The 14,797-nt window shown below is 34.2% G+C and overlaps 1 protein-coding gene across 2 annotated transcripts in view; it reads left to right on the top strand.

Annotated features, from left to right (window-relative positions):
* LOC150101139 (uncharacterized) overlaps window positions 1-14,797 on the top strand; it is a 916,744-nt gene that overhangs the window by 145,226 nt on the left and 756,721 nt on the right. For both annotated transcript variants that reach the window (XM_090401523.1, XM_090401522.1), the window contains exon 2: window positions 11,680-11,735. The gene's annotated coding sequence lies outside the window, so the exon portion shown is untranslated. The remainder of the gene's footprint in view (window positions 1-11,679; window positions 11,736-14,797) is intronic.

Here is a 14,797-nt window from a genome sequence, read left to right as displayed (position 1 = left end):
ATGATTTCAGACATCGTCCATTTTTCAGCTCTGAAAAATCATGAAGGTGGTTTGAAGAAAATGAAGTTATATTATTGGCATTCAATGGAAACAGTGCAATTGGTTTATTCATGGCACATAACAGTCTTTGTAAAAAACACATTTGACTGTTTTAACTTATGGAATTTTTCGTGCACTATTTTCCAGAATATTCCTGAAGTTGTTGCTTCGATGTGATATAAAAAAAGATTAAAAAATGAGGGCATTATGGACAAATTATATTGATCGGAGTCAGAATAGTATTAAAAAGCACACAAAATCAAATATTTACCAGAAGTAACAGTATGTGCAGAAATAATTATTATATTCTCATTTTGAAAGTATACCGGTTAAACTAAATTCTAATTTAAGAGTGAACTGAGTTAAAAAATACGAACTGGTTTTATATTAACGTTACTTTTCTTTTTGTTTGCCTGCAAGTAGTTCTGCAATTCCACCAAACCTGCTTTGTCATTTCGCCTCTGCCAACAATATTTTGATTGAAAAGTGGGGTCCTATTTTTATATTCTCAATACTTTTACCGTGTCACCCAGTTGAACATGTTTTTGAAGAGTTGCTTCCTTACTGACCAAGACGTTTCAGGTTTAAGAAATTCTCGTCACCGAATTCTTACTGGATAATTGCCATGTACCACTATAGAATGAAAACTGTCGGAATTTCAGCGATTTTCTTGCAGACTTTTCATATTAGTGCACAGTATCCCTTTACCTTTAAATCATGAACTGGGAGAGGTAATTGTCTTATTGTTAATAAAACTGCAGCGATGTACATAGTCATAATAAACCTGCTGTTCCGTGGAGAACTTCTGCTGTCAATTGAATAATATATCTTTATAAACAGCATTTTCCATTTCCTGAAAACGTTCATATCAAAAAGAGACTTCATTCATTTTGCTTTTTAATTCCGTAATGGTAAAATTATTGGCATTCATTATTGACTAATAATAATAATATTTCAGAACTGTCAGGTCAACTTGTAAATCATAGCAGACCACTATACTGTTATGTATATATAATATATAAATTGAGTTGCAAGCGGGTTGCTGACATTAGAAGACATTCTGTTGAGCATGTTTACGTGGGAATGATCTCGTGTACGGCAAAGCTGGATATACAAAAGCGTACTCCATATGACGCGCCACATTCCAGACTACTGTCGTATAGCGAGTCACTGCTATTTTATTTTCATTTATAGGTGCATGCAGGGCCGGCTCTAGGCTTAGGCACAAGAGGCGCCTGCTTAAGGGACGTAATGGCTTTGGAGGGCCAACATCGTAAAAAAAAAAAAATAATAGTATTAAAGAGGACCAGAGAGTCGAAGCGTTGGTGGTACGAGCAGTGCCCCCCCCCCAAATGCTTTATAAGCACTTTTTATTTTGGCAATAACTATAAACCGCTTTTAACAATAAAGAATTTTATGATGCCTATCTTGTCTTACAATGCGTTGATTAAACTGGCCTAGGGGCGCCACATACGCTCGAGCCGGCATTGGGTGTATGTAATTGTTTAGTAACATTTTATAAGTAAAAATGTTATTAAATATATCTGAGTAACATTTTCCGTGCAAAATCGAAATCGTGCATTTCGAGTAGCGTGGAAATCGAATTAGGCGTGTGTGTTCGCACACACGCACGGTACTCAAACAAACACACACACACACACACACACACACACACACAGTATTCAAATTGCACAATATCGGTTCTGCACGGGAAAATGCTACAAATTTTCGTTTTGCACGGTACAATTTAAGTTTAACATGGTTCAAGAATAAGAAAAAAATATGTGTGTTATATTAAAAAAGCTATGTAGGCGCCTGTACCCAAATGTTATGGGTATACTGAATATTTTCTAACTTGGTTTAGCTCGAATTACTTTTAAAGCAGCAATGACCATGAGACAAATATACTTATGACTATTAATTGTATGTAGGTTTGATTTGCGGGTGAAAAAACCCTGCAACATTCCTATGAAACCAGTTAACTGAACCTTTAGCTGAAAAGCACTGTAAAGGCTCCTTACGACATTTTAATCATATGATAAATGTCGCACAGTCTTCGCGAACATTTTTCCGTGAATGAGAAAATGACAGTAAACAAATAAGTGTTATTTTAGTAATATGCCAATTGTTCGATATTTTCATACCGAGCAAGAGATGATTACTGGATGAATTGATGGAGTGTTTCAGTAATTAATTTTATCAAATCATGAACTGCATAATTGTACAATTGGTATGAATTACTGAAAAATCAGTATTTCATTATATATGTGTGTGATAAAATTTTCTTCATGTGTCTGAAGTTTGATGTCAAGTTTTCCACTCTAATATAATGACCAATTACAATGCTCTTGCATTCTTCTTAAGACAAATTTATTCTCTAGGCTCACTGAAATGAAACAGTGTATTTCAAATGTTGTTGAGTCATGAATGACTCAACAACTAAGAGTTTTCTGTCTTCACGATTACGTTTCATGTCACCAAACACCGAAACTCAAATATGCGCAAAATGCAAAAGTCGTGCCAAGTAGACTGTCATGCATTGTACAAGGCCACTCACACATATGAATATCAAACAACAACAAAAAAAAACTCATCTACTTGGCATTTCTTAGTTTTCGCACGCAAGAACACAATCCTTCAGAACGAATTCCAGAGCTGAAAGATAATAAACTCACTTTCTGTACGTCCAAAGAAATTCTTTAATTAAGGTTTTATTCCAAGACTATGTTTTGCGACTTTTTAAAAAAATATTTACTACCAACATTTCGTCTCCTTGAGCATTGACACATTTAGCGATAATTGTTTTGATCTGTGTTCAGATTAATAAATGAATGAATTGTTTAACTTGTTTACGCTTCAGAATTTTCCTATATGCATTCGGGAGTAAATTAATGATACTTTTAAGTTATAGTATAACCAAGTTATAAAAAAATGTTCAACGTTCGGAAGCAATTCTACGTATACTAATTTCGACTAAGCTGAAAGTCCCAGCCTTACCTAACTGAACAACTACTTAAGCTCCAGCAAGTGATGCATTGTTGACATTTTAATTTGTTTCCACCTGAATAGAGCACATATTCAGGGCCGTACTTACACTTTTCCCGAGGCGCTAGGATGCTCAGGGACCCGCAGCTAGAGCCTCGTGCGCCTGTGCATAAGTACGGCCCCCACAATGATTCAAAGGATTAAATGCCCTGACCAGGTGACACACACGAACTTTGTTCCCAACTTACTCACGTTCGCCATCTTTCGGTCACTGTTTATATATATATATATATATATATATATATACAGTATATATGTATGTATTTTTTTTTTTTTTTTGGAAGATACCTATGCTCACTTCTGCTAGTAGAAAATATGAATCAGCAGCTAATTAAATAAGACTAATGAGGCCACTGTGTTACATGGCTATTTGCGTGGTGGATATGGGAGTGGCATGGTTATATCAGTAGCTCTCTGCGTGCACACACACACACACACACACACACACACACACACACACACACACACACACACACACACACACACACACACACACACACACACACACACACACACACACACACACACACCTGCAAGTCCTCCGTCCGTAGTTCAGTTGGAAATAACGATATCCTTTAGCTAGAAAGATCTGAATTCGAATATAGGACTTCTGATTATTCTTGTAAGGAATTTTCGACTGAAGGTGAATTAGCCGGTCTCATATGGGAGTAGCATGGTTTTTTCCTCCAGGGAACTCTCATTTTTCATCCCGAGAAAACGTATTTCGACCGACATTGACTATGTGGTACCGTGACAGACCACTGAGCCTAACTTTAATAGAAAGGTAAATATATATGCTGAATCAAATATAATAATGCATTTCTACATTACGTCAGCAGATGTTGGAAAGTCTCTCAGATTTTTTTTTTTAATTTTGAAGTATCAAGAAACATGATTTTAATCAGAAAAAAACTTGTTTCATAATAAACTTCATTATATGATTATTAACTTATATAACGATAAAGAAAGATAAAGAACATAATTGGTGTTAATGTTCTTTTTTTATCTGCATAAATGGGTGTTAATGATTCAGACTGATTTTCAAATAAGTTACTCTTGTAGCTCATTTAAATCGCACAGTCTACCTCTTTATTGAAATACATAATGAGGTTATCTTTTCGTTTGTCCGCATGACTAAAAACATGGTCACTCACTGAAAGGCTGGACCACATACATGGTCCAGCCTTTTAATTTTTTCTCCAGTTTCCTGAAGGAAAACTTCATTAGTGTATTATATCAATGCATGGTCTCTTAATCGTCCATTTAACAAATTATGAAAATCATAATTTGTTAAATTGACGATTAAGACTTTTTTTTTCACGCGAAACTGAACAAATGTAAGTCTATTATAAACTACACTTGTTTTACAATCTCAGGATATTTGTTTTCGAACTATGATTATAAGCAAATTAATTTCAGAGAGAAAGAGAAAAAAAAAAAAGAAAGAAAGAAATTTATAAGCTTTTATATTTTCTCGTAAGACAAACATATAGGTATTCATAACGAATTATCATGAGCTGTTTTGAAACTGGAGGATTACTGAGAATACTTGAAACGGGAACAAAAGCATGTTCACAGTGAGAGGTGTTGAATAGTGAAGTGAAAACAGTATAAGAAGACACACAGGACTAACTTAAATAAACATCTGCATTTTTTTCTACTTATTTTCATCCCATTTTCTTCTCTCTCTCCTCCCACATTTTTTCTCCGCTTTCTTCACAACACTTTTTTTTTTCTCCCTAACTTTTCCAGCGACTTTCATATTCTGTTCAGTTCTTAACGTTCACCCACTGTTCACTTACTTTTGTTTTTTATTCCCATTTTTTCCCCAGTGGCTCCAAGTTTTAACCTAGTATATCTCTCTCTCTCTCTCAAAAATTATTTTTCGTGAAAAGTGCATTTTCTTTATGTATTATTTTGCTACTTGTACTTTTATAAATCTTACGTAAATGTTACTCTTTTTTGTTTCTTAATTTACGCTTCTAATTTATTACGCGGAACCTGAAATGTTTCAAAAATTATAATAAATGTGATAATTTAAAAAAGTTTAATTAATATAATTAATTAGTTTATAGATTGTTTATTTTTATTTTAAACATATATCACTACAAAAATAAGGAAATGACTTCCGTATTTTTGTAGTTTTGGCACATTAGCTAGAAAAGATTCACCGACATCCACTTAGACAAATCCTTAAATGTTCTCCATGATACAACATGAATGAGAATCTCGTGAATGATTTATGTAAACGCCATGAATTATCAGTTCTTCAGAAATGTGTGTTTTCTTCCTTTTGTACATGTTGCCAGTATAGATATGAATCGAAACTAATCGTTGTTAACCTATCTGTACAGCGAAGCAGAGTTTCAAGTTAACGCAGCTTAAACATGTGCACTTTAACTCTTAAAGAACATTGTTTGACAGATTTTCTCCATTTATTTTATCCTAAATTTTAGACTAAAATGAGAGAAAAAATTTATAATTTAACTACCAAGGAAACATGGTTAAGTGCTTTGAAACAGTGCACAGAAATAACAATCGGAGAAAAGCATCCAGTTTAAAGACACTAGTTATTTCGATGGGTCGATTGGTATAAGCAAAATTAGAGCAAAGTTTCAAAAGTTTGAGTTGTTTTAGGGAAGAAAAAGAGAGAGAGAGAGAGAGAGAGAGAGAGAGATTCGGCTGGTTGGTTTAAATAACGTCCGAAGCGTCTACCGCTGAGGTTAGTATATTATTTCTGTTAATTGCACGTGTTCTTCTGGCTGGCTCGCCTATCTTGAGTGATGAATTGTCATTCTGGAAGGAAAAACCTCCTCTTCCATATGAGCCACGCTGACTCATCTTCAGTTGAAAAACCTTATAGAGATCATCGTGTCCTGGAAACTTTATCAGGACACGAAGATCTATATAAGGTTTTTCAACTGAAGATGAATCAGCGTGGCTCATATGGAAGAGGAGGTTTTTTCCTTCCAAAATGACAATTCATTCTGGAAGGATTCTGAAAGGTCCTTATAGACTTTTCAGACTGAAAGTTAGACGGTTTAAATGGAGGCAAAGGTTTAGTTTTCTCTAAAGTTTTCTCCCGGAATCTTTAGTTTTTCATGGATCTTTATATGATTATTTTTACTTCGTAGATTGAGCGAGAAAGGGAAAAGATGGAATCCCACTAAAAGTTCTGTACTAATTCTCTATATTTTTTAGAGCATATCTGTATAATAAATAAATAGGAATGAAATTTCAATGGTAATCTTCATGACATAAAACTACGGTTTTCCTTTATTCTTTAAAGAAGAGTTTTCTTATAAATTTGTTTTGTTTTCCATAGGAAATGAATTGTTCGCACTTTTTTGCAGCAGTACAAAGTTTGGTCGGTCTTGTGTTGTGGTTTTGAGTTATTGTTCTCCGAGTGCTCCAGTTTTCCTTTCACAAACACAAATCTGATCGAATACTTCACACCTAACTTAAAGTATTTCACATACTTTAAGTTAGGTGTGAAGTAGGAATTTGTCATTCGCGGAGTTCATACCATTACTCTCCTAGATACACTTAATTCTCCTGGTGGGAGGCCGACAATCATAACAACAATCTTATTATTACAACATTGTCCACTTTCTGTCGATTCTCCATGAGTTTATTATTCATTTCTGTATATCTTCGGATATTGTTATAATTGTTAATTCATGGGATTTAAGCATTTAAATAGCTGATGAAAACATAAAGGAAAATGAAATAAAAGAATGTAAAAAAAAATAAAATAAAAAAATCTTCAGAATAAATATCATGGCATTGTAAAAACCTTGAAGGAAGCTCCATAGCTTTAACGGATGTTGAAGAGTTCCCCTCCTCTCGGAAACTTGTGTTTTTCATTCCTCAAACCAGGCAAGCTGGCTGGAGGACACGCAATTTACGAACATAATACACTGGTCCCATAGCCTTAACCGCTTCATCAAAACTCGAAGTAAAATGTAAAAGAAATGTCTTTTAAACATAAGTAGAAAAAGATACCTTGAAAATTTTATATTTCAATATAAAATAGTTATATTTAGGAATGATCGTAAGTTGTATGACAGTGTTTCCCAACTTATCTGCAGATATCACCACAAGAAGAAACCTATCAGGTTTCTTAACGTAAAGTTTTCAGTTATGAAAATGTTTCATGCTTTAATTTTTAACTTGAAAACTCACTCAAGGCAGAATTACTGTTCCTGAGAAACGTGTATTTACTTTAGTGGGTCTCAACATGGCCTTAATGAGTGAAATAAAACTCGACGACGCCCAAAAATGTCATTCTTCTTCTCCATATCTTAACTCATGTTCTTTCCTCTTTCAAATAAATCAACCCATAGCAGGTCTAGTCCCTATGTCGTGGATCTTGCTGGGTGGAAGTCGTGGTCGGATTGCTAATTTTACGTTTTATACTCTCTCTCTCTCGCTCTCTCTGTGTGTGTGTGTGTGTGTGTGTGTGTGTGTGTGTGTGTGTGTGTGTGTGTGTGTGTGTGTGTGTGTGTGTGTGTGTGTGTGTGTGTGTGTGTGTGTGTGTGTGTGTGTGTGTCACACACATGTTTGAATCCCCTCCCTTTTCCTAATAGTGCTGAACTTTTAATAGCTCCCCCCCCCCTCATCCCCTTGTAACGTTATGATCTGTGTCTGGAAATCTATTTTATCATGCCGCAGTGCTTGATGTGAGGTCCTCATAAGGTTGTCTTGTCTTCTGTAGACAGATCCACGCATATCTATATGCGGTGTGTTTGTACACTATCAGCGTGATGATACCGATGTGTAATTTAATAGTCAATGGATAAATCAATTTAATTCATAACAAATATTTTTCTAATTAGTTTTTTTTTATAAGATTTCAGACAGCATATTCGAATGATGGCTAAGGATGATACGGTATTTATCCTTATTTTCCCCTACTGTATTTGCTAAACACAGGAATGTTATCATCCTTATAATGCAGTGAGTGAAAACATTTATATACACACAAACGCGCAAAGTGATAGCTATTTATTTTTTTAAACTAATTTAGGAGAAACATAGTTAATTTAGGTTAACTTATATGAAGCATGTGGCCGAAACCATCACGTTTCAGTGTGTTAAAAAAGTCTGTGAAACTGCGGAAGATTCCAGTTACGCACTCATACGTGCAGTTAATGTTGTACAGTTTCGAATGTTCCCGGAGACAATCACTTGAGAATACTAATATTCGTTATTTTTTTTTTTATATATTTTTATTTTTAATCTCGTGTTGTTTCCTTGAAACATCATGTTTCGAGGAAACTACACAATGAAACGCGCGAGATTTATTGAAACATCGTGTTTCAGTGATATGTTTATAAACTCGCGTTTCAATTGAGTTATTTCGAAAAAACATATTTCCTTTTTTAAAATTTAAAATAGTAAAAGGGAAAGTAGGTCTGAGTAAAAATAACTATAAATAAAATTGAGATTATATAAAAGGATCTTTAAAAATTCTGTCTCCTTATTAACTAAATGTGCCTTTTTCAGCTTAATGAATATATGATACTCCGAGATATCAAAACTTGCAGCAACTATGACAACATCCTTTTAAATTGACTCGGTGCGAAAATATTGCTAACTGTAAATAGCATTTACAGTTAGCTTATAAAAGTGGGTGGTTGTTAATTTCTTAAGATTTACAGGGAGCTTTATTTTCTCCTTCGGCATTGTCCGGGTTGAAAACTATAGAGTACAAGATTAAATTGTTCACCGTTTAAATGCGAGTAATATACCGATCTTAACATGAAAACTAATACATTTTATCCGTTTTATTATTAGAGACAGTCTTCTCACCAGTAATGAAGTTATGTATGTTGTTACTATTTTGATATTGAAGGTGAGTTAAACAATATCCAGCAAAACAAACAAACCAGCCAGATGCTGTTCAATTTGAACATGAAAACCATTAACATTTCGTCACTTTGCTTTCTAAGAAACAGTTTTCCCACAAGTAACGGCGTACACATTTTGTTACTGTTTTGGGATTAAAGCAAGTTAATCAATCTTAAACGAAAGTGATGACAAGGTTTTTCTTCCAGTAAATTAGCATACTAGCCAAAGAACCCACTCAGTTCACATTCTAGTGGCTTCATAGATTTAGTTACTTCAGCAAAACTGTGAATAAGGAAATCTCTCTCTCTCTCTCTCTCTCCGTGTGTGTGTGTGTGTGTGTGTGTGCGTGCGTGCGCGAAGCTTTTTCAGACTTTCTAGTGGTGAAAAGTGAAAATGCTATATTAAATTTCCACTTTATTTCCGCTTCTATTTAATTCGATCCAGCATTCTAACATCCGTCATTGGCGTCAAGAAATAAGTCTGAGAGAGAGAGAGAGAGAGAGAATAGTAATGAAAGATACAGTTCCTTAACATTGGTGGAAGACTTTCGATAGAGGATTTTTTTTTCTTTTTTCGTTTCACAGTTTCGTGCACTACAATAAATAATTAAGTATCAGATTTTCATGATCATCGTATAGATTTCTGTTCTTAGTAGACAAGGAATGTTTTGTCCTTGGGGATAAACGGATTAAATGACGGGATTTTTTGAATTATTATGCTGGTTGCGCAGGAAAATCTGTTTCTTTGTTAGGACGGAGCAGGTGACAGTGTTAGGACTTCAGGTTTGTAGGGATTCGAATTACTTCTCATGGTCTCTAGGTCAGATCGACACGCCCCCCTTAGGTCATAAATCCAAAGACAAGGTTATGGCAGCGTGCTTCTTTCAGGAAACTGAAACCATAGCGATTAGTAACCTGATCGTTCCAAGAATTTTTCCCGTAGTTGAACTCCTACAGACTTGAACTACCATCTCGCGACACACGAGGTGTGGAATACCTGTTTCATAGAAATAAATAACTAGATTTAGTGCATCATTTCATTCTCATAGTCGTTAAAATTCTTTCTCGGATCTTTAGCTGTTAATACCATTAATTATTAGTGTACTCAAAATCCAAGTATATAATAAACAAAAGTCCAATATAAAATTCGAAGGTGACTTATGATAATAGTTCAGTGCATCATCAAATAACTAGTAATTTGAAGTATTCACATATCTTCTTATATTTCTGATTTGGTTATCTCTACTTGCAAAATATTTCAACGATAAAGACAGCTGGACACAGTTATTTCTGTAGTTCTATAGTATCCTACAGCAAAATTAGATCAAACCGGGTGCCGATTTTAAAATTACACAACTTATTTCGTATTTTCGACAGACCACATCTGTTCACATTTATGTGGGAAATTCGTTCAGTATTGTTATCTAAAATTATATGTCAGAACAACACACTAGCATCATGAAGTATGTTGTTTTGACATATAATTTTGGATAACAATACTGAGCTCGTTTCACTGCACGCCTTGGTTTCATAGTTATGGCTATTGTCCTTGCAATAAGTCCTATATCTCTCATCCAAGTATTATAATTTTTAACTAATTTTACTGAGCTGCTTAGATGCTGTTAAATAAGTATCTATGCCGTGACATGTTTAGACTTGTACCAAAAATTCCATATTAATCGAATCTTCTTGACAGCAGCCATAGTCAAATACTCTACAGCGTTGTCATAAAGATGAATTGTCGATATTTATAGCAAAGAATTAACATCTTGCGTGTTTGGAAAGCTCAGCAAGGGAGTCATTTCGAAAATTACAGACATGAGCACGATGATAAAAGAGCAGTAAGAAATTTTGACTGGGCTGAAGAAAGCGAATCTTTGCTCTCCCATACTAATTTTGCCTGTCTGCTTGTTTCAAAAAAGATAAATCTTCAGAATGAGGTGTTTGGTACACTGTGGTAAATAATTAAAGATGGAGTTTAGCTTTAATAGAACAAGACCCTATTTTGCGAATACTCCGAAAGGTAGTCTGAAACTTAGAATGGCAGCTGTTATGGAGATTCCTTTAACATGGGGATAGCCACCTCCGTAGCTGTCATTCGCAGATCTGGTGGAGGAATTTTAATCATTACACCAAAATAAGCACACATTTTACTGAAAGAATATCAGAGTACTTCATAAAATGAGATATCTCTTTTATGAAAGAATTTGAAATATTGTGAGATTGTTTTCATAGACCGTACTGAATTGAGAGCGAGTGCATGAACGTATTCGACTTTTCTTATCTCTGATGTCTATTATTTACTGAATAATTTCATGGCTATTTTAACTCAGTGTTATCCTAACTTTTGATGATACAATTATTGATTTACATTTCTGTTATTCAAAGGAATAAGATTTGTTATTCGAGTATTATTAGCTTTAAAACTTCTTCACGCATTAGATGTAATATCTATTACGACCAAGACTTCATCTTCTTTAATGGTATATCTTTTCGTCTTTTTCTAGGTCTTCCTGTTCTTTGGTTTCCAACTATAGACTTGTTTTATTATTCTATCTTCACTTCTTCCCTCCACATGTTCAATCCATTTTATTCTTCGGGTAGATACCCAATTGTTTATTGCTTGCATTTCACATTGTTTTCTTATATCTGTATTTTTTTATTTTATTTAGTCTAGTTTTATTTACTATTTTTCTTAATATATTCATTTCACCTGTATTTAACATTTGTCTTGTTTTTCTAGTGTCTTGAAACAAGAAACAATGCAGAAACAAAACCAGACACCACCTTTTAAAACAAGTAAGTTTACTTTCAGTTTATCTGTTTATTTTTATTTCTGATGGAACCATGCAGTAATCGAAATTTCTGTCCTTTCTCCTCGAACTGTAGAATCTTGAACCTCTAATATTATTGCTCAGTATTATGGTTTTCATTTGGAAAGATAGAATCGTTTATATGACAAACAATGATAGTCGAAGTGAACGAGGAACACGTGTTACATAAATATTGAGAGTTAACAGATGCATTACTCTTCAATTCATGCCTTCTCCAGAAATACCTTCTATAGAAAGAAATCCGTTTTTCCCCATCATTCAGTAAAAGAACAACGGAATCTGCTGCATGTTCTGCTTTTGTGGCAACACTTGAATCAGGACGATTTTATGAGATTAAACAGAAAACATATCATCTACGGACATAGAAAAGAGCAAACTCGGGAAAATTCTCGAAATCATCGAATTACACTAGACCACAGTGTAACTCCCGTGATGTAAAGCTCGATTTGCTTTGTCTTCCCCCTTTCATCTCGCATAATCAGTTCATCGCCAATTCAAAGCGATAAATTAAATTCCTGAATCGACAGATTAAATCCCTGGAGTTGAGCTCAAACTGTCATAATGCTAAATGATATGGAGCACTTTCATTTAAAACTGCATTAATTACGATGTCAGTTGTGCAGAAGCTAGTATGCCAAACCCTTGAATTATGAATACTTCTAATTTACCTCCTGGGTATTTCTTGTGACATACGACGCGCTTCATAATAGATGCGCATTATTTATTAGTTAGGAGCCTTCGTATCTTAGTCGGTTTCGACGATGCCCTTTATTTGGAATTAGTTGGGTTCGAATGCCGTGAAGTACGCGAAGAACCTTTATAAATGCTTCTGGCCTGATAGTCTCAGTTGCTTTGGACATAATTCTAAACAAAAACAGTCACAATAATCTCATAGTGTGGTCTGTTTTTGTCAGCTTATATTTATTATATATTATTTATTTGCTTTGTGATATGATCTAATCTTTCATGTATTTTTGTTGAATGTCTTTTTTGTGTATAATACACCGAGAAATGCTACGTGAATGCAAATTTGCGTTCCACTAAACATACCAAAAGAAACTTCGAACGAATTGTACAATATATATGTATTCTGTATACACCCCCCATTTACGACCCCCAGTTAATTTGACTCGCAAAAGTAAAATCAAGCCGCTGCATTTGTCTCAATTATTAGCACCTGTCTGATTTCTAAGAGAATCACGGTATACAAAATTTTATACTGTTGAGGGACAGGTTAGGTAGTGGTATAAAGAAATAGTGGAAAAAAATTAAAATACTAATTAAGTAAAGTTACAGTAAATTTGTGAATTCGTATTTTTATTAGAAGTTCAATGTATGAGAACAGATATACCAATTTAAACTCTTTCTCTGAAATAAAAAAAAAAAAAGAAGGAAAGTTGATTCTTTCCTCATAGTTTGAGCTCATAATATTATAGGATTTATAATATGTAAGGGTGGAGCAAGCTCCGATCACCATTCTTGGTATTTACCCATAATGTGAAACCCAGCTCCTAGGAGCTGTATTACTGTACTTTACATTTCTTGGATTTCTCCGCACTTCCGGGGGGGGGTCAAAATACGAGAACAGTGCATCCAATTGTCACTTCTTTTCTAAACACAAGTTCATTAACAGTCTGTACAGGACTGATCTCGTGCATATATAATTAGTACGAATAGTTCGCTTACAATTTACGCATTTCATTAAACAGCATTTTGTATTATATTGACTACAACCCTACAGTTACTAAATATTCACAGGGCATAGTTAAAGGCGGGAGGGGGGGGGTTCTGAATATGAGAAATTTGCATTCAGTCATTACTCCTGGTATGACTACTCAATGCCGTTCATTGGCATTTAACTTCCAGAGTTAACGATTACCTATAATTTTCTTTTGCGTTCATTATTTGTACTCGTATTCTTTAGATTTCTTAATTTATTTATTTTAATAATTGATTCTAATAATTAAAACATTCTAAATTCTAGATGTATCTAATGGTTATATTTAATATTTCATTCCTAGTTGTAAATACGTTTCTTCTTTCCTCTCAAATCTTCAGTGTAATATAGACTTTACTAAGTTCTTGGGTTTGGATTAACGTAAAAGCACGTAAACTTTGTCCAATTTTACATGTTTGACATACTAAACTTTAAATGTTTCTTGCGAAACTTATTGTTCATCTTGTGGGCACGTACTCTTTTAGTAGGGTACCTGGCCGTCGATATAAAATAACTTCTGGGCGAGACCGCTTCTCTTAGCCGCTTTCGCTAGTCGCTATCATGTTTATAGTGCTACTTACTCGAGATTGAATAGCTGGGTGATCGTGTCTCAGATAATGTCTAAGTGAAGATGTCAGCTGCAATATCGGTGAAACGTGGGCCGGCCAGTAGACTCAGCCTTCTAATTTCGAATGAAACTCTGACAGTGGAAGTCGTTATTAATGATGTGAATATACTGTTGTAGCAGTTGTATAAAATTGTCCATTTTGTTGTATGAAATTTTCATATATTTCATTAGAACATTCGAAGGTTAATTCTATTAATTAATCCTATTCTTTCTTCTTCTTCTTATTATTATTATTATTATTCAAAATAGTAATATTTCATTGTTTTCTTCATTTCTCAAACAATTATTTTATTCGCAAATAATGTGGCAAATTCCTTCCGAAGCTGTATTTTGATAAGTATTCGCTTTAAAAAGTAGCTATGAAAATCCTTTGATTTCTTTCCGATTGTTACGAATTCCTTTTTTTTTTTAAATAATAATACGTACTTAGTACACCATGGTACATATTTTGAGAGCAAGCGTATTTTGAAATTTTCAATATATTACGAATTTGACTGGTTTATTAGTGAGTAAGACGTAGAGTGCCTCAGACATAGAAATAATTTTTAAATTCAAAGTTGGACAAGGCTCGGTATTCGGCTGCTTTTATCTTCATTGGAGCAGCACTTTTCTCGCCATCTCATGTGCTTAGTCTGAATTTAGCAAACGCATCTGTAAAGAATGCATTAAAAATAATCTCCTA

This window comes from Typopeltis vanoorti, chromosome 12 (assembly GCF_054136105.1).
Source record: "Typopeltis vanoorti isolate ZY-2024b chromosome 12, IOZ_Tvanoo_1.0, whole genome shotgun sequence".
Taxonomy (NCBI): Eukaryota; Metazoa; Arthropoda; class Arachnida; order Uropygi; family Thelyphonidae; genus Typopeltis; species Typopeltis vanoorti.
The sequence above is the reverse complement of the archived record's forward strand: the minus strand, read 5'-3'. Positions and strand labels throughout refer to the sequence as shown.